At 43.6% G+C, this 20,468-nt stretch overlaps 2 protein-coding genes across 5 annotated transcripts in view; one reads left to right on the top strand and one right to left on the bottom strand.

Moving 5' to 3' along the window:
- Nucleotides 1-20,468, bottom strand: part of RUNX2 (RUNX family transcription factor 2) — a 257,963-nt gene that overhangs the window by 170,578 nt on the left and 66,917 nt on the right. The gene's annotated exons all lie outside the window — the stretch shown is intronic.
- SUPT3H (SPT3 homolog, SAGA and STAGA complex component) overlaps nucleotides 13,784-20,468 on the top strand; it is a 369,426-nt gene continuing 362,741 nt past the window's right edge. For 2 of the 4 annotated variants that reach the window (XM_054995765.1, XM_054995879.1), the window contains exon 1: nucleotides 13,920-14,046. The gene's annotated coding sequence lies outside the window, so the exon portion shown is untranslated. Of the gene's footprint in view, nucleotides 13,883-13,919; nucleotides 14,047-20,468 lie in introns of those variants that run through there. The other 2 variants (XM_054995836.1, XM_054995966.1) reach the window with 2 other exon arrangements.

The following is a 20,468-nucleotide window of genomic DNA, read 5'->3' as shown; positions in this document are numbered from 1 at the left end:
TAGCTAATTCATCCCACTAGAGTTTTCAGGGTTTAATGTTACAATGACCTCAGTAATTTATTGTTCAAAACAAATCCTTGCTGTCTGTTGTTCTTTAAAAGCCTTTTTGTCCCACTGACAAATTTTACCTCACATCCCGGACAGAGAGTTGTCCGTATTTATAACCAAGACCCAATTTCTGCTGTCCCCAGTGGAGGGGAAAAGTAGGAAGGTGAAACAAGGGTGGGAGGTGTTCTTGTGAGGAGAATTTTTAAAGGAAGCGGATCCAGGAACGTCATACCGGTTCCTTCTACTTCTAGCTTTGAATTTAGAGATCAGACTGAAAGTGTACGAAGCTGGCGCACAAACAACCTCTAAGACTGACGCCCTGTGCATATTCTATCTAATGCTATGCCTATGGAGAAAAGATACTGATGAGGTAGAAAGAAGAGAGACTATGGTGACAGCATTTTTCTCAAGTTTCATCACCAAATACCTGAATGCCAACAAGATTTCTACCACTGCAAATTGGGAGCCATAGCTAAAGGTCATAACTGCATGGCACAACATGCATTGGCCTGTATCCTGTCCTTCCCACTAAGCCAAATGTTAAGCCTTTCTCCAACTTAAGCAGCTCTTCCTTCAACCAAACAGTTCCTTAGGATGGAGGAACTTGCTGCAGCCTGAGGCGGCTTCCTTCCTCCCATTTCTGAACATGTCAACCATATGAGAGCCTGCTTGCATAGGACAGAGCCACACATCGCATTTTAAGAACATGGTATTGTTGCAACTGTAGTGGTGGAGAGTGCCATCAAGTCATAGTTGACTTATGGCAACCCCTGGCGGGGTTTTCATGGCAAGAGACTAACAGAGGTGGTTTGCCATTGCCTGGCTCTGCAACGCTGGCCTTGGTAGGAGGTTTCCCATCCAACTACTAACCAAGGCCGACCCTGCTTAGCTTCTGAGATCTGATGAGATCAGGCTCAGCTGGGCTATCCAGTTCAGGGCACTGTTGCGATTACACATTGCTTTTTGAGTACCTCATAACTATGGAAACCTTTTCAACATGGCCTAAAACAGTGCCCGGAGTGGGGAGTGGGAGTGTGGGACTATGTCTCTTGGTGCCCACTTGCTTCTGGAAACAAGGGGATAAAATCCAAGGGTCTCCAACAGAACAAAAATAGGCAGGGACTTCTCAGCTCCCTCTCAGCCAACTGACTAGCAATTGCTGAGCTCATCTTGGGGCAACGTGAAAGAGCTCGGTCACATTGGCTCACTGCGGTCTGTCTCTGGACTTGGAAACCACTCCCTCGTGGCTGTGCAGGAAGCAAACCCTCCCCTTCCTTTGAAAACTGAAACCAAAGAGTCCCTCTTCCTCAGAGCCGAGAGCCAACCCTAGCTTTTCCCCACCTACTCAAGTCAAGTGGCATCGCCCTTGCCCTATAGGAAGCTCCCATCTGGAAGCTGCTGCAAAGAAAAGCGCTGGGCTTGGCATCTCCAGCCCGCCTTTTGTGGCGCCTCCCAACATACTGGGATTTGCCCCACCCCCTTGGCAGCCATGTTGCTTTGCTCCTCCCCTGTGCCCGTCATCTTGCTATCGTAGCCACTAACTTTTTCGTAGACTTCCAAAAATACCTACAGGCTCAATAACATTGGCGGGCCCCTGCCTTAAACCATCACTTAGGAATAATAGAATGAGAGATTCGTCCACAGGTTCTACGTTCCACTGTGGAACAAACACGTCATTTGAGGCCCAGGTAGGTGACTGGCTTGCTGTTGTGCCCATTTTATTATTTTTTTACTTACGTTATTTAAAGTCCATCTTTCTCACTAGGACTCAAGGTGGATTACACAGAGTACATCTATATAATCAATGGGATTGGAACATCCCATATAAAATGCAATCGTAGTTGTATAGTACGTATCTCTGGCATTGCATAATGTACTCAACCTACTTCCATAGCAATCAGTTCATATCTTTATGACATTTGCATGATCCTACTTTTCTGTGAGTTCATAGTCAGTTCGTATTAGGATTGCCAACTCCAGACTGGGGAATTCTGGGAGGTGGAGCCTGGGGAAGGCAGGATTTGGGGAGGGGAGGAAACTTCGTGGCGTATAATGCCATAGAGTCAACTGCCCAAAGCAGCCATTTTCTCCAGGGGAACAGATCTCTGTCATCTGGATAGCCAATGTAATTCCAGGAGCTCTCCAGACCTCACCTGGAGGCTGGCAACTCTCATTTATATGAGGACTAATTAACAATATCTGTATGACTGTGTGCTCATGTATGTATACAGTGGGCTTGCATATCGCTGTCTACGAGGTGCTTTGGAAGAAGGCTGAAGGCACTTTCTGCTCACATCTGATCCTTGCACAATGCCGGCTTTGACACCTTTCGAACCCATGGCCCACATTTTATGGGAGTGTGGTACATTTGCGGGGAGGTTTAAAATTCCCTTCTTCACAGTCTTGATCTGAATCAGGCTCCGGCATGCCTGGAAACATGTGTGCTGTGGCCCTTCTTGAAGGGTGATGCAGGAACTCCACGTCCATGGTGTAGTGGTTAAGAGCGGCAGGACTCTAATCTGGAGAACCGGGTTTGATTCCCCACTCCTCCACTTGAAACCAGCTGGATGACCTTGGCTCAGTCACAGCTCTCTCAGAGCTCTCTCTCAATCCCACCCACCTCACAGGGTGATTGTTGTGGGGATAATAATAGCATACTTTGTAAACTGCTCTGAGTGGGCATTAAGTTGTCCTGAAGGGTGGTATATAAATTGAATGTTATCATCATCATCATCATCATCATCATGAAGAGCAGTGTTTTACTTTTCTTGATAGGAGAGGAAGACAACCAGTCACATCTATGGGAGGAAGTGGGCGGAGAGTCAATCTGGTCCTTGCCTCTGGAGATCCCAACCATTAAAATTCGAGCTTGTTCACATCTGCACAGCCTCATTCCTTCTAGGATTCTGCTCTTTAGGGTCACCCCTACCTTGCTGCTTCCGTCTTATTCTAAATAGCCTTTGTTTCTTTTGCAAATGTAATTGCTGGAATTGTTTTATCAAGAAAAAGTGGTCTGGTGGAGGGTGAAAGACTACTAGGATCAGGTACTCAGCACTCACTTTTTTGTTGCTCCTTGCACATGTGCAAAGAGCATGCGAGCTCCTGGACCTGTGCGATGATGTCACTTCTGGGAAGTGATGTCATCAGGCAGGCCCAGAAGCATGCACACTTCCCAATGGCCTGCTGAGAAATGCTGGAGTGCTCACGGGGCAGCGCGATGATGTTACTCCCGCGATTCCCATTAGCACACCACACCCATGAGTCACCAACACAGGTACCAGACCCTGCAACAGACCCAGGTGCCAACTCTGCCCTCATATCTACCCAGAAAATACGATTATAGGACCCAATGGCATCAACTACACTATCTCTGGCTCTTACAGCTGCTCATCCTCCAATGTGATATATGCCCTCATGTGCCAACAATGTCCATCTGCTCTGTACATTGGACAAACCAGCCAACCGCTGCGCAAAAGAATAAATGGACACAAATATGACATTAAAAATGGCAACATCCAGAAACCAGTGGGAGAACACTTCAATCTACCAGGACATTCCATCAAGGACTTAAAGGTCGCTGTAGTTCAACAGAAACCTTTCAAAAACAAAATCCAATGGGAAGCTGCTGAATTGGAATTCATAAGTAAATTTGACTCAGCCTTGGATTGAATGGAGACTATGAATGGTTATCGCATTACCAAAAGTAACTGCCTTCAGGCATTCTATTCAGTTTCTGCCATGGAGGGGAGAGGTCGCATCCAGCCTGGATTGTGCATTCTACCTCTTTAATGACTTGTAACTTATTTAAATTTATATGATCCTCACTCCCTGCATGCTCTCCCCTCACCATCTATATATCTCTGGCCAGTTTCTTCATACCCTCTATGCATCTGACGAAGAGAGCTGTGGCTCTCAAAAGCTTATGCTATAATAAAGTTGGTGGGGCTTAAAGGTGCTACTGGATGCTTTACTATTTTGCTACTACAGATTAACACGGCTAACTCCTCTGGATCTATGTCAGGCAGAATTTTCCTATATTCCAGCAATGATGGAAAACCTATGCTAGAACGTAAAACCATGCCCAGGAAACTGATATACCCTGTGATTTAACATGTGTATGTGCAAAAAAAAATTCTGTAATTTAGACTCGTCCAGAAAATTAAATGAAATTGAATGCAGAAAAAACTTTCTAATTCTGACATGACTCCCAGATTGTTTCTATGGAAAGAGTAAAGTGATAGTAACAGCAAAGAAACAGCCGATGAGAAGAAAAGGAATGTTCACACACACACGCATGCACAACTACGCACAAAAATAGGACCCTTATAGATCAGCAAGAGAGAGAAATAATGAAGGGCCTAATTTGTTGACCGCTTAAATGAATTGTCTATGTTGGCTTCTGCTTTAACTCGCTATAGAAGGGAAATCGATCAGTCTCTCTCTCGGTAGATGGCTTCTCTTAGCAGGCATAGCTTTTACAGGGGCTCCCACCCTTATTCAGAGCTTGAAGAATTTCTCATGTTATACAGATGAGATGCTTTTTTAAAAAAAAAAGCTTTGGTAAATAACTGCTTTTTCTCCACCCAAGGTGTGCAAATTCCCTTAGTATCAACGGCGCTACACTGTTATGCCAACAGAATCCAAGCATCTGAAGTAACAATGGTGTATGTTCTTTTAATGACCCTGTCGACAGGATGGAGACATTTTTGTGGTGTGATGAATTTGCCCAGTCTCCTGCGGAGTTTTCCTCATATGCTTTGGAAGCTCTCTCTCTGTGAAGCTGTAGCCCCCGTCCTCAGACAGGCCCTGCATTACCATCTAGTCTCTCTGTTTAAGTGATACCTCAGCAGTATTGAAATTCGGGTATGATTGATGTAAATTATATGCTGTGTAGCAGGAAAACAAAATCTCTCTTTTCACTTTTTATGTTCTGCCGAGCAATAAAAGTAGAAACAAATGACAGAGAAAAATCAGGCCGATCCTAATGTGAAATTTGGTACACATTATGGTTTGAGCGCACTCCAGTGTGTGGAAATTTTGAGACAGCTCACAATGACCTAAGTATCTTAAAGGTGACCTGCAGAGGGAGAAGAATTTCTGTGGCCTTTTTTTTTGGTGCTTTATGATGGGTAATGAAAGCCTGACATTATTAAATGAAAAAAAAACCCTATAAAGTTTAGAAAGCCCTAAGGAGGCTTGGTCAGACTGCAGATTCAGCAGAAATTGACTGCAGAAGAAGCATTCAAGTCATTAGAAAATAAGAATTGCTTTCTTAGATCAGACCAACGTCCAGGCCAGAGTTCTTTCCCCAACAATGGCCAGGCAGATGCCTTGGGATTCTTGAAGCTCACAAACACTGCAACAAGGTGATACGTGTCTCCTGCTTTCCCTGATGTTAGTAATACTTCCCTGCTCTTATTCACGCAAAACCATGAGACCATTGAGTCTGTGGCTAAATTCCTCTGTCGTGCATCCAAAAGGAGAGGATTGGTTTAAATATTCAGGTAACGGTGGTCCTGTCTTCCTGCTGACTGTGCATGTTCACATTGTTATGCCAATAAAGATATTCTTAAATGGTAACAAGGTGATAAGTGTCTCCTGCTTTCCCTGCTTGCTCTTCAAACATACTGCCCCAGAAAATGGAGGCTTTGTTTAACTTTTGTGACCAATAGTCACCCTCCACAAACTTGTCTGCTCCTTTTAAAAAAGTCCAATAGGTCATTATTATGGCAATGAGGTAAATACGTTCACTATGCAACTGTTTCCTTTTGTCTCTCCTGTATTTATTTTCAATAAGATTTATTGGGTGACTTCCCATGCTCTGTCATTCCATTCCCTCTCTACGCACCTTGATCATTTTAATGTGTTCCTCCATGCTTTCTTTTTTTCTAAACTAACTCCCCCCCCCACACACACACACGCACTAAACTTTTAAGCCATTCCTTAAGAGCCAGTTTGCTGTAGTGATTAAAAGTGGCAGGACTCTAATCTGGAGAACCAGGTTTGGATCCCCTGTCCTCTGCTTGAAGCCAGCTGAGAGGCTTACTTATGGGACTTACTTCCAAATGTTGCATTTTCTGTGCATTCTGGGGGGCATATAAGGTACCTAAAAGATAAAGGGTATAATCCCACCAAAGTCTAGTGTGGTGGTTAAGAGCAGCAGGACTCTAATCTGGAGGTTTGATTCTCCACTCCTCTGCTTGACTTTGGGTCAGTCACAATTTCTTGGAGCTCTCTCAGCCCCACCCACCTCACGGGGTTATTGTTGTGAGGATAATAATAACACACTTTTTAAACCTCTCTGAGTGGGTGTTGAGTTGTCCTGAAGGGTGGTATATAAATCTAATATGATTATTATGATGATATTATTATTAAAGGAAAGGTGCTCTACTTCCTTGATTATTTTAGTTGTCCTACTGCACCCTTTCCAGGTCTGTTATTCATTCTGAGGTGGAACAACTAGAACTGTACACTGTCTTCTCAATGTGGCTGCACCACAGGCTACTCTAATGGCATTATGATACACCGTTTTATTTCCAAATCTTTTTTCTAATAGTTCCTATAATTGAATTTGCCTGTTTCATTGCTACAGAACACACTGTTGATATTTTCTACAGGCTTCCCACCACAACCCCATGCTTTCTTTCCTGGAAGTCACAGCCAATTTCAATCCCCATCAGCATGTAAGTGAAGTTAGGATATTTTGCACGTATTCACGGTAAATCTCAGCTGTCATTTCTGCCACTCGTTCACACAGTTCAGAGAAATCTTTTCATAGCCTGCCTGGGATTTCAAGTGTTCAAGTAATTTGGCATCAAATTTGAACTGGTTTCAATTTCATTGTACTTTCATTTGTAATTTCATGGCTTCTCTGCAAACAGTCCTGGCAACTGTAACTTTGTGAGGGTGTTTTTTAGCCAGAGGTCCTGCATATCTTGCTTGACCGACTGTTTTTGGAGTTCCTTGGTAGAGAGAAGCAAGCTTGAAACAGATTGAAACGTGTTGTGTAAATAGAATCTTATTCTCTCGCTAACATTGAAATAGTTCCTCTTAGTTCTTCCACCCATCTATATGGTGGTTCCCAGATCAGCTGTAATCCATTACAAGCAGCATGGAAGCATTCTTAGGAAAAAACCCTGCCCATGATGAAGCAGCAATCAAGTGGGCACATGAGGTTGTGAGTAGGAAAAACCTGTGCATATTTATGGAGGAGGCTGACGTTCATAGGTAATGTATCAGTGTATTCACCCTCCAAAATAAGACACCTGGCAGCATGACCTAAGGGAGCTTCCTTTTCACATCTGCATGGCGAACCAGGAGAGCACATGCAATGAAGAAAGTGCCACAGATTTTCTGAACAGGACACATTGGATCATCCCCTCACCCCCAAGTCTGTCTTCCTGCACCTTGGGAGGGACGGCACCTGAAAGCATCAAGAGTTGCAGACTTGTTGTTTTGGAACATAAAGTAAGCCACACGTATCATAACAACACAATAAAAAGCTCTGTTGCATCAACCTGACAGTCCACTAAGACCAGCATCCTATTTCATGCAGTGGCTGAGCAGAAGAGACGCTTTCCCCCTGCTCTCTCCTTCTAGCCTCCAGAGGACTATTGCCTTTGAATACTGAGATTTCATCCAGTCAACGCGGCTAGTAGCTGTTGACAAACCTTTCCTCTGTGAATTTGTCTAATCCAGTTGTGAAGCCATTTAAGCTAGTGGATATCACATCCAGTGGCAGTGAGTTCGCAGGGAAATCATATCTTGTATAAAGTAGTGTTACATGAATCTACTGCCTATCTCATCCATACGTCACACCCGCATGGCGGGTTGAAGTGCGGTGGCAAAGCTGAGACAAAGGAAGAAAAGTATTGTTTGAAATATGATGACTAGAGGTGGGGATGAACCAAAATACAAACCAAAATTCATCACGAACCAGACCGGTTCGTGGTTCGCAAACCGACATTTCCTCAGAGCCCATTTCTTACGAACCGCCACAAACTTGAGGCCAATTCATTTGGTTCGTTTTTCAGTTCATCACTGCAGACAGCCTGGCACTGATCAATCAGCTTCTAAGGCAATGGGGGATGGGCTTTCTGCAGCCCCGGATGTGACCTGCTTCCCCAGAAGTGACGTTTTCCTTACCAAACGAACCAGTTTGTGAACTGGGGCAAGTTCATGAAAGTTCGTGTTTCATGAAACACAATGAACCACAAACCACACATTTCGGTATTTTCCAGGTTGGTGCCCACCTCTAGTGAGGACACCTGTGACGGCCTCTCTTTGTACCCACAGGTACTTTCCTTTCTTTGTGCCTCTTGTCACGTGACTGCTCATTTGACTTTCAGGTAATGTGGCATTACAATTACAGGCATTTGAAAGTTATGCTGAGGAGAGAGAATGGTCCAGCCCCTTGACGATCTGTGTGTGAAGGTGTCATAATTTTCCTATTTAAGACCTTTTTAGTCCGCCTGTTCTGATAAAAGGACTCTGTATCCTTTTTTGCAGCGTCTGTGTATGAGCGAGTACTGGAATGACAAATTATGAAGGAGGTGTTTTTTAGACTCACATAGACTCAGATTCCTATCACTGGGAAGCAAGGGCCGTATTAACCCACGGCCGGGCCCCTAGGCTTTTAAGTATTTTGGGAATTATACAACAGAATTATACAACAATTGGAATTATACAACAGAAACAATAATGTTAACATAAACCGTTACTATACTATTCACAATTTTTAAAACATTTTATTGCGTGAGTAGAACTCTTCAGGAAAGCACATTTGGGGGGTATAATTGTTTAATGCTGTAATATTTTGAAGTGAATAATTTTTTAATTATTTATTAAAATATATAATTTATGGGTAATTGTTTTAATATATGAGACAATTTGTTTCATTTTAATAAGGAAGCAGTTAATTATCTTATTAATAGAGGTTACATAAGATAATCAATTAATTGCCAGGCCCAGGTTGGGAAATTCCTGGAGATTTGGGGGGTGGAGCCTGCACAGGGCAGGGTCTGAGGAGGGGAGTGGCCCCAGTGGGGTAGAATGCCATAGAATTCACCCTTCAGAGCAGCCATTTTCTGCAGGGGAACTGGTCTCTGTTGCCTGGAGATCATTTGTAATTCCGAGAGATCTCCAGCTAACACTTGGAGGCTGGCAGCCCTAGTAATTTGAGTGCTGGTGTGCCTCTGCAAAAAACAAAAAAAAAGATAGGCCCGTAGTCCCTGTGGAGCCTCTAGGCTTCGGCCTAGTCAGCCTTATGAATAATACAGCCCTGACCTGGGATCATTACTAAAGTCTCCATCTAACTAACTCACCTACTAGAACACCTTGTATGTGTGGAGAAATAACTAATAGTTTTTAAAATCCAAAACCAATGGTAATACCCCTTTAATTAGACCCACTAAATGGTAGCTTTGCTCATTTGAATAGGGCCTTCTGCAGAATTGATTGCTGCTCAAACAAGAGCATTCTTTGTGGAGGCCCCCATCTGGTGGTAGAGCCTGCCTGAAGAGGTCAGGACTCAGGAGAGCTCTTACTTGCTTGGCTTTCCATAAACTTGCAGAACTGAATTATTCAGGAGGGCTTTTTCACTCCGGGCTGTGCTGCAAGAAATGGCTCAGAGAGATCCTTTGGTAAAGGGACAGTGACTGTAGACTATACTACTGGATACTGTCTGTTGACGTAGATGTGCTCCTACTGGGTAGTTTCCACATTGCTTAATATGTTGTGTCAAATTATTTAAGATTTTTCAGCAATGTTTCATCTCTGTATTTGGAATTATGCTTGTTTTCAAATTTCTGCAATTCATATTATATTGTTTATTGAATGTCAAAGCCATTGAACATATTGATTTACACTGCCTTGAGTCCCGGTGAGGAATGGGGACTTTAAATAGCATAAATAAACTATAGGAAAAGTGGAAGACAGTAGGAAAAGGGGAAGACCTAAAATAAGATGGCTTGACTCAGTTAAAAGAAGCCATGTCCTACAGTCTGCAGAATCGGAGCAAGTCTGTTAATGACAGGACATTTTGGAGGGCTTTCCTTCATAGGGTCGCCATAGGTCAGAGGCGACTTGATGGCACATAACACAAACAAACTAAAAAGATACAATGGTTGTTGTGGGTTTTCCGGGCTGTATTGCCGTGGTCTTGGCATTGTAGTTCCTGACGTTTCGCCAGCAGCTGTGGCTGGCATCTTCAGAGGTGTAGCACCAAAAGACAGAGATCTCTCAGTGTCACAGTGTGGAAAAGAGAAGAGATGTAGGTCATTTGTATCTACTCAGGAGGGGTGGGGTTGAGCTGAGTCATCCTGTAAGAGTTTCCCAGGGTGTGGAATGCTAATGGCGGGAGGCTTCACTGTATCCTGAGGAGGTTCTTTTGCATATGGATTGGTACTTGATGTGCTAATCTTCTCTGCAGGGCTATTGTCAGGGATAGAATGTTTTGTTAGCCTGGTGTTTTTCAGAACTGGCAACCATGCTCGGTTCATTCTTAAGGTTTCTTCTTTCCTGTTGAAGTTTTGCTTATGCTTGTGAATTTCAATGGCTTCCCTGTGCAGTCTGACAAAGTAGTTGGAAGTGTTGTCCAGTATTTTGGTGTCCTGGAATAAGATACTGTGCCCTGTTTGAGTTAGGCTATGTTCAGCCACTGCTGATTTTTCAGGTTGTCCAAGTCTGCAGTGTCTTTCATGTTCTTTTATTCTTGTCTGGATGCTACGCTTTGTGGTCCCGATGTAAACTTGTCCACAGCTGCAGGGTATACGGTATACTCCTGCAGAGGTGAGGGGGTCTCTACTGTCTTTTGCTGATCGTAGCATCTGTTGTATTTTTCGGGTGGGTCTGAATACTGCTTAAAAAGATACACCTTGACCTGGATGGTACATCTTGTCAGATCACGGAAGTTCAGCAGGCTCAGCCTTGGATGAGAGACCACCAAGGAAGCCTAGGATTGCTACACAGGGGCAGGCAATGGCAAACCATCTCTGTCTCCTGTCTTGAAAACCCTTTGGAGTTGCCATAAGTTAGTTGTGACTTGATGGCATTTTCCACTACCAAACACATATGAAGCTACCTTATATTGAGTCTTCCCAATGATATATCTAGCCCAAGTGCTGTGTACTTTGACTGGCGGCTACCTGGGTTCCTTTTCACTGGCTGTGGCAGGAATCAAACCTGGGACCTTTGGCATACAAGGCATGTTCTCAACTCTTGAGCACTGCCCCCTCTCATAAACCTACCAAGCATGCTTTTGAGTTCATGGGAACTTCCCTTCAGACCAAACGTTAACCCAAACAAACAATCTTTTAAAAAAATTCAGTGGGAGAGAAAAAGATGTTCAGCATGAAAGCCAAATCTGCAAATTGTAGGAGTCTAGACGCAAACTCCCATCATTAGATGGCAGAAGGTCATTCTTCCAGTTCTACGATTTCCCATGCTGGATGGCTGACTTGAGTGTCCCCCAAAGTAAACAGAAATTGCCTGAGTAGCACCATCTAGTGATGGGGATTTGCTTGTGGGGAGAACATGACATTAAGAAACACTACCCAGTCTGGGTTTGATGGACTCTGTATTGCAAGTGCTCCTCGTGATCCAATTCGTGCAGAAAACAGATTTGGATCACTGTTGGTTTTTATACTGTCAAAGGGAGAAGAATTGCTGCATCTCTGTCAAAGCAGCATTAGGTATAATCTGAGATCTTTTTGGCATGTATTTTTAAGACTGCACATCACATTATTTGCTCCATCCTAAGGGCTGTGATCTGCAGGCTTAGAATGAATTCACACGTGCCATTTGAAGAGTTTTTCATCCCCTTTCTTTGCTGGAGCACATGTGTGAAAAACCATCATACAGGTACACTGATTTACAACCATATTTCAACCTTTCTATATGTTACAGGGCATGTGTAATTTTGGCCTTGAACAGTTGTAGCTTAACAACCACAGCAAACAGGACTTCTGGTGAACTCAAAAGCTCGCTGTCTAGTTTCTTACGTTTTTGCTGGCCCTAATAAAAGTACTATCTGATCATTGCTCTTATTTTCCCTCCAGATAGCACAACATGACGACCTGGAATTTGTCTGCTTTTCATAGACTACAAACTTCATCAGATTACTGTCCTCACTAGCGTTTTAGTCCAGTGTAGGCTTGCCAGCTCCAAGTTGGGAAATTCCTGGAGATCTGGGAGGTGAAACCTGGAGAAAGTGGGGTTTGGGGAGGGAAAGGACCTTGGCTTGGCATAATTCCATAGAGTCCACTCCCCAAAGTAGCCATTTTCTCCAGGTGAACTGATCTCTTTGGCCTGGAAACCAGTTGTAATTCCGGAAGATCTCCAGCCACTACCTGGAGGCTGGCAACCCTAGTCCAGTGTCACCTTAGAGACCCACAAGATTTCCAGAGTATGAGCTTTTGAGAGTCAGAACTCCTTTTTCAGATATAGATTATTCAGGTATCTAAAGAAGGGAGCTTTGACTCCAGAAAGCTCATACCCATGAAATCTTTTGGGTCTCTATACTGGACTTAAATCCTGCTGTTCTATTGCAGAGCAACATGGCTACCCACTTGAAACTGTTCTCACTAGAAGGACATTTATAGATTAGGTTACTTATTAAGGGGGGAGGGTATTCCATGCCCATTTAACCCAGCTGTTTATTATTTTTTTTTTTTTCATAACCTCATGTATAAATGCCTGCATAGTGAGGAACCACTTCATGCATTTTACAAAGTGGTCTCTCATCCATAAGAGTTTGTGCTGGAAGAAGACTGTATTAATTTTTAAGGTACCCCAAGATTCCTGTTTCTTTTTACACCAAACTGCTAGCTTCTCCATTGTCTGCCTGCCCACATTCACCAAGAACCCAAGGTAGGCTTTTAAAAAAATAATAAATCATAATTCTAATCTAGCACCAGGCTCATCTGACTACATCTGCATTTGACAGAATTACATCTCACCTTAATTTGTTGCATTTTGTGGACTTTGGCTTTTCTGTTTTATCATTATCTTTCTTCATAACCTCATCTGTAAATGTCTGTCTAGGGAAGATCCAGCACATACATTTCATGACTAGGGCTGTAATCCACAAAAGCTTGCGCTGGAATAAAAACAAGTTAATCTTTAGGGTGCCGTTAGACTTTAAAAGGAGTGGAAATCCTGATCGGATTCTCTTTGAATATTCTGTTTTGTGCCAAGGGAGGCGAGGATACCTCAATTAGTCATCAAAAGGCACCGTAGGAAATCATGGTTAGAGTGCTGGGCTAGGGCTGGTTCACACCCCCCATTTGCCATGATTGGGTGACTTTGGGCTAGTCACTGCCTAACCTACCTCACAGGGTTGTTGTAAAGACAATATGGAAGGAGAACCATGATACTCCTCTTTGAGCTCCTGAGAGCAAGGGCAGGATACAAATTCCCTAAATAAAGGTGCTACTGGACAGTGGACTCTTTACTTTTGCAACGACAGACTAACACGGTTAACTCCTCTGGCTCTGAAAAGAGCAAGCGTCCAGGAGCACCTCTAAGACTAACAACATTTGTGGTAGGGTCTGGACTTTCATGAGCCACAGCTCACTTCTTCAGACAGAGCTAGAATGTGAGTTGCCGGGCTGTGTGCTTGTGTGTGTGTGTGAGAGAGAGATTGTGTAACGTTCGCAGCGCCTCTGCCTCGCGCGCCTTTCCTCAGCCTTTCCCGCCGGTTTCCACAGCCGCGCTTAGACACACCTAAGATGGCGGCGGCGCCGGCCCAGAGCGTGGCGGAAAGAGGCCTGCCGCGGCCGCCCCTCCTTCCCTCAGCCGCCGCGCTCGCTCCTCGCCGCCGCGCCGCCTCGCTCGGGTACTTTTCTTTCTCTCACGGCCGAGGACGGGGGAGGTGGAGGGAAAGGGGGGGAAGCCGTCGCAACGCCTCCCGCCCGCCTTCTTTCTGGAGCGTTGCTTGCTGGCGTTGCGCCTCTGCGGGTAGGCCGCTGCCTCCCTTCCCGGGTGTGCTCGAGCCTCTGAGTGAGTCCCTGGCCGAGGAGGGAAAAGAGGCGAGCGGCTGACTAGAGGGTGGGGGCAGGAAGGGACGGTTCGCCCTCATGCCTGATGCTTCCCTTGGGATTGGGCTTTTGCATTAGCCCCAGGTCTGAGGAGGGACGAAGCTGGAACGGGGAGGCGGTGGTAGGGTTGCCAGCTCCAGGATGGGAAATGGTGCAGACTTAGGGGTGTCACCCTTCAAGTGGGACCTGAAGAGCTCCTGGAATTACAGCTGATCTCCAGATGACAGAGATCATTTTCCCCAGGAGAATGCTTTGGAGGGTGGACTCTGTCGCATATATTCAGCTGAGCTCCTTCGCCAGGTTCCACCACAAAATCTCCAGGACTTTCCCAACCCAGAGTTGGCAACTATAGTGCACAGTGTCTCAGCCAATTTCAATGAGCTTAGACAATAGTATTGCACTGTGCAGTTGCCCACCTTGTGCCCATCTATGGATCAGCAAGGGGGCACCCAAGAACCCCACTTCCCTGGGGCTGTTTATCTATATACTTCATTTATACTGTGCATCTCTCCCCAATGCTTGGCCTAATTAAAAATATTGTGAGGCCAAGCAACCAGGCAGCCTGGAGAACTCAGAAGTTTACGCGCGGTTTTGTGTCATTATGGTCGGTCTTAATAAAAGGTATTACTTGGGTTTTGTTTTTGGATTTATTGGAGTATGTTAACATATGCCAATTAAATATTGTTGAGCATTGAAGAAACATTAACATAAGGTAGAAGCTCTCCCTCCTCCCACAGGTCTCCATGTAGAAGCAGCCAGTGTGGTGTAGTGGTTAAGAGCGACAGGACTCTAATCTGGTGAACTGGGTTTAATTCCTCACTACTCCACTTGAAGCCTCCTGGGTGACCTTACGTCAGTCACAGCTTCTTGGAGCTCTTTCAGCTGCACCCACCTCACAGGGTGATTGTCATGAGGATAATAACACATTTTGTAAACCACTCTGAGTGTGGCATTAAGTTGTCCTCAAGGGCAGTATATAAATCAAATGTTGTTGTTGTTGTTGTTGTTATATTATTATTATCCTGATTCATAAAGTCAACTTCTTGAATTTTAGTTCATTTCCCTTTGATGACTCTGCTTATTTTCTGTGTGTCTGAATTTCTGAATTGGGCAAGCAGAAATGGGAATATAATTGTATGTACAGAGCATAACCACATAAAATGATTAGTCACAGCGATATCTAGTATACAAAGTAATTCTCTCACTGGGGTCCCCACAAATGTGATGGTATATGAATCATATGTAATATAAATTATCTATGTGTGTATCATGATATTTGTTACATAGTGTTCACCTTGATTTCTCAGTTTTCCTGAACTATATACTCGTAGACCAAGTTGACAATCAATAGACACACCCATTTTTGCTGTAATTAAACTGTGTATGATGTTTATATCTTAAATGCTGGTGTCTAGTACTGTGTAAGTGGAAATAGGAAGAACAATGGGAATCTAATAGTTTTTTTAGTTCTGAGATATTTATTGTCTCTTGATCTGTATGGGGTAGTTAATGTACTAACATTAACGGCTTTTGCCAAAATGCACACAAAGCCATTCTCGTCATTTTAAGGCAGGGCTTTTTTTCAGGGGGAACGGAGTTCCGGAACCTCTTGAAAATGGTCACATGGCTGGTGGCCCCGCCCCCTGATCTCCAGACAGAGGGGAGTTGAGATTGCCCTCTGCGCCGCTCAGCGGCGCAGAGGGCAATCTCAACTCCCCTCTGTCTGGAGATCAGGGGGCGGGGCCACCAGCCATGTGACCATTTTCTCTAAGGGCAACCCACTGAGTTCCACCACCTCTTTTCCCAGAAAAAAAAGCCCTGTTTTAAGGTAAAACATTCACGTTTTCAGGATTCAGGATGTCACCAGTGTTTCTGTAAATTCTGTTTTTGAGATTTTAAAGGTGAAAGTGGATTACAGCATCCTAAATGCTTATGGGTCACCTAAAGGGTTGTGTCCATTGAGAGCAAAGTAAAATATCTCCTTTCTGCATTTTTTGTACATCTGAGAAAGTTCCAATGATGGCATCCCCCCCACCCCCGAACTTCACCCAGTAGTTGTGTATATTTGGAAGGAGACAAGTTACATAAACATGATTTACAAATAATAAAAAGCAGTGTATGTGTAAAGCATTATGCATTCCAGAAGGAAACATTTGAGAATGTGTTAAAGCAAAATGTTGAAATATTAAGGGTGCATTGTTGAGGGCATTTGATTTCCCACTGTTTCCAGGAGTGAACTTGCTTGGTGGTTTACAACTAGAGTTTAACGGAAACTGGCAATGAACGTAGTTGATGAGGTGTTTTATGGAATACCTTGTTTGAAATCCCCCCGCAAGACTCCCAGGCTGCTTTCCTCTCTGAGTTTGAGCACTGTCTTTCTTACTTTTTACATTTTAAGACCTCACAATAGAAGACGTTTTTGTGAAGTTCACCTCTGCCTTGTTTTTATGCTGGAGTTTAAAGGGAAGAGCGTGTGTGTATTTAGGTATCAGCCTGTCCACATAGCCATTCTTTGCATTTGTTTCCCAGAGGTTTTGGCTAGGCTTTATATTTGCAACCTGGCAGTGGAGAGGATTCTGTTGTTGTTTTTGCTAAAGGTTTTTCTAAGAGTCACAGCACCTTGTTTGTTTTCAGATTAGTATCAAAACCTGAAGAATAGTAAAGAGTCCAGTGGCACCTTTAAGACTAACCAACTTTATTGTAGCATAAGCTATCGAGAACCACAGCACTCTTCATCAGATGCATCATCAACTTTTGAGAGACACAGCTCTCTTTATCAGATGCATCATCAGCTTTCGAGAACCACAGCTCTCTTTGTCAGATGCAGAGTCAGCTTTCAAGAGACACAATCTGACGAAGAGAACTGTGGCTCTTAAAAGCTTATGCTACAATAAAGTTGGTTAGTCTTAAAGGTGCTACTGGACTCTTTACTATTTTGCTACTACAGACTAACACGGTTAACTCCTCTGGATCTAAAACCTGAAGAATGGCTTTTGTGGGCTTATTGAAACATGGAAGAACTGTCTGAAATCTGATTAGACAGCTAGTGGCATGTTAACATGCAGCAAACGGCAATTTAGCAAATGTACATATGTTTTAGCAATTATATTTGCATAATAATCTTTGGCTGGGATGAAGAGTTTGGGGTTAATGGCATTTTTGCATGATCTCATAAAGCTATTAGAGATGCTAGTGAGTGCATTCCCAGGTGCTTATGTGTACCCTAGGGGGCATATTAAGGCATAAGGCCAAGCTGAAGAAGTGTGATAATTCCCCAGAAATTAATAGGGTGGGATGTTTGTTGGTATTGAGAAATATAATACGGGGGGAGGGATAATTAGAAATCTGCTTCAATCTGTGGTGTGTTTTGCTGATATAAGTGGATAAAATAAAGATGGTGGCCTCGTTCAGGAATTTGTATAGTCGGAATGAGCTTAAATTTGTTTTGGAGTGCTTTACTAATTTATTATATTGCGTAAAATAACCAAGATTAGGTCACGACTCATTTGGTTTGCCTCAAGATTGCGGTGGATAATATTCTTCAGTTGAAGCCAAAGGATAATTTTCTCCTTGTTCCTCTAGACTTCAAAGAGATATAATGAAAAAAAATCTAAATTTATCACTGATTTCTTCAGAGTTTCGATATAGAGGCACGGGAAGGAGTATCAGATATTTAGAGATCTGCTTCAGAGAAGGTTGATCTGCTTGGATAGATCTTGTGTGTTGGAAATGTACCTTTTCCTCATGTGACAAACTGTTAAGTCCGTGTGTGTCTCCTTTCATCACACTTTGGGAATTAAATGTGATAAGTGGTAGAGATATGGAGACCTAGAAAGACTCCCAGGAAAAAAGATGCCCGCCCACTTTTTCCTGCCTTTCACATCACTTAATCAGTGTATTTATAGCTTCCTAAATGAAAGTGAAAAAACATTGTAAGCTGCTTTGAGGAACTTGTCAAAAAGCAGAACATAAATCTAATAAATACAACGACAACAACATTCTATTTATATACTGCCCTTCAGGATGACTTAACACCCACTCAGAGCACTTTGCAAAGTATGTTATTATTATCCCCACAACAATCACCCTGTATGGTGGGTGGGGCTGAGCGAGCTCTGAGAGAGCTGTTACTGACCCAAGGCCACCCAGCTGGCTTCAAGTGGAGGAGTGGGGAATCAAACCCGGTTCTCCAGATTAGAGTCCCGTGCTTTTAACCACTACACCAAACTGGGAAACTTGTAGTGGCATAAGTTAATTCCCACGAACACTGTAGCAGAAATGGTTGCATGCTCACTGAGAAAAGGGGGAAAGTATAATATCCTGAATATGTTTGCTGTAAACTTGTAGGCCAAGATAATCCTTCTTGCTCCTTTGGCCCCAGGGGGTTGGACTAGGTGACCCTATAGGTCCCTTCCAACCCTGTATGTGTGATTCTATGACCCATTCGTCAGGGTCATTTCTTGTGTTACTTTTGCGGCAGGGGAGACACAGCAGTGCTGTCCCTTCCTGTGTTGTGAAAGCATTATCAGAAGTTTCAGAGCCGCGTGGCAAGAGCTTCCACTGGTGGTCTTTCAGTGAAACGTGGACATCGTTGGTGTCCGAAGGAAGCACAGCGTGGATTCACCTGACTTGGGGCTTCCGATGTTACCTGAGTTGTACGAGAAAGCTGTGATGTAATGGCCCCCATATCTTGACATTAAAGTCAGGAGGGGTCCATGGAATTCAAGGTGGTCTTTAAGTAGGAACTGTGTATGTAGTTGATATTTTCAGTTGCTGCTGGAATTTCCCCTTGCTATTCTGGGTGGCGCAGAGTGGTAAGCTGCAGTACTGCTGCCCAAGCTCTGCTCACGACCTGAGTTCGATCCTGGTGGAAGCCGGGTTCAGGTAGCTGGCTCAAGGTTGACTCAGCCTTCCATCCTTCTGTCAGTAAAATGAGTACCCAGTCTCCTGGGGATAAAGAGTAAAGTGGGGAAGGCAATGGCAAACCACCCCGTAACAAAAAGTCTACCAAGAAAACATTGTGATGCGACGTCCCCCGATTGGTCAGTAATGACTCGGTGCTTCCACAGGGGACTACCTTTAGCTTTATTCTGCGTCATAGGTACTATTATTATTTATTATTTAATGCCCTGACCTGGATGTCCCAGGCCAGTCCAGTCTCGTCACATCTCAGAAGCAAAACATGGTCAGCCCCTGGTTAATATTTGGATGGGAGACCACCTAGGTGGCAGAGGCAGGCAGTGGCAAACAACCTCTGTTTCTCTCTTGCTTTGAAACCTGAGGTTGCCATAAGTTGGCTGCAACTTGAGTTGATGGCACTTTACACATACATTATTTAATAATAATGATCATGATCATGATCATCATAATAAATAATTTTATCTAGACACTCGAAAGAAAATGTGGATTTTAGACTTGCAATGCATACACAAGCGAAAGGAAATGGAACTAAAGTTATTCCATTCTACAGTGGCAATGTATACTGGCACGGCTATGGCAAAGTTGTGCTTCTGACATGGCTTTGCCAGTGTTGTGGGCTATAAATATCATTACAGTTGTAGAATTAGTGTGCACTGAATTTAGATACGACCACGCATGCCAGGGTGAACCTTTCTAATGAAGGAACCATGCAGGATGTACATTTGTGAACAATTACATCTTTTGAGAACTACATTTATAATATTTTAACCCAACTCTGCTGAAAAAATGGTAACAGTGGGGCTGCTTATTGTTGCCAAATGTCCCTTTTCTTACTCCAGAAAACTGCGGTTCCAGAGCACTTCGGATGTCCCTTGTTTTGAAACACTGCACATCTTTACTTTTGAATGTTTTTGTTTTAAAATTTCTTACCAGGAAAGAATAATGGAAAACTAAGGCTAGGTATCTAGTACTGTGTCAGGGGGTACACTCTGAACTCTTGGTTAGAATCCCTTGTATTAAACACAGCAGAAAGAAGAAGTAATGACAGCTCCCACCTTTAAAAAATTTAAGTGAATGGTAGTAAGGGGCAGCAGGATTTGAGTCCAGAAAGATCTTGGAGACCAAGATTTTCAGGGTATGCATTTTTGAGAGTCAAAGCTCTCTTCTTCAGGTACTACAATAAGGTGCAGGTGTGAGAGAGAAGTGTGGAATTAGAAGAGATGATGAAAATCTCATTTAAATTTCCAATGCAAAGCCCGAGTGTTTAAGGAATATATCCGCACAGGCTATTTGTCTCACATTTGATGCAGTTCAGAAGTGGATTTCCCCCCTGCTTTTCCACAGAATCCACGGTGTGTTTAAGCACCTCCTGGGGTTTCCCTGACTCTTCTCCAAACCTGCTTTTTTCCAAAGTTTTGGGAATGTTCGCAGCAAAGTGGATGGCTGCTGTGTGGGTGGAGAAGT

Source organism: Eublepharis macularius, chromosome 1, assembly GCF_028583425.1.
Source record: "Eublepharis macularius isolate TG4126 chromosome 1, MPM_Emac_v1.0, whole genome shotgun sequence".
In the NCBI taxonomy this organism is placed as follows: domain Eukaryota; kingdom Metazoa; phylum Chordata; class Lepidosauria; order Squamata; family Eublepharidae; genus Eublepharis; species Eublepharis macularius.
This window is presented reverse-complemented; position numbering and strand designations above follow the sequence as displayed.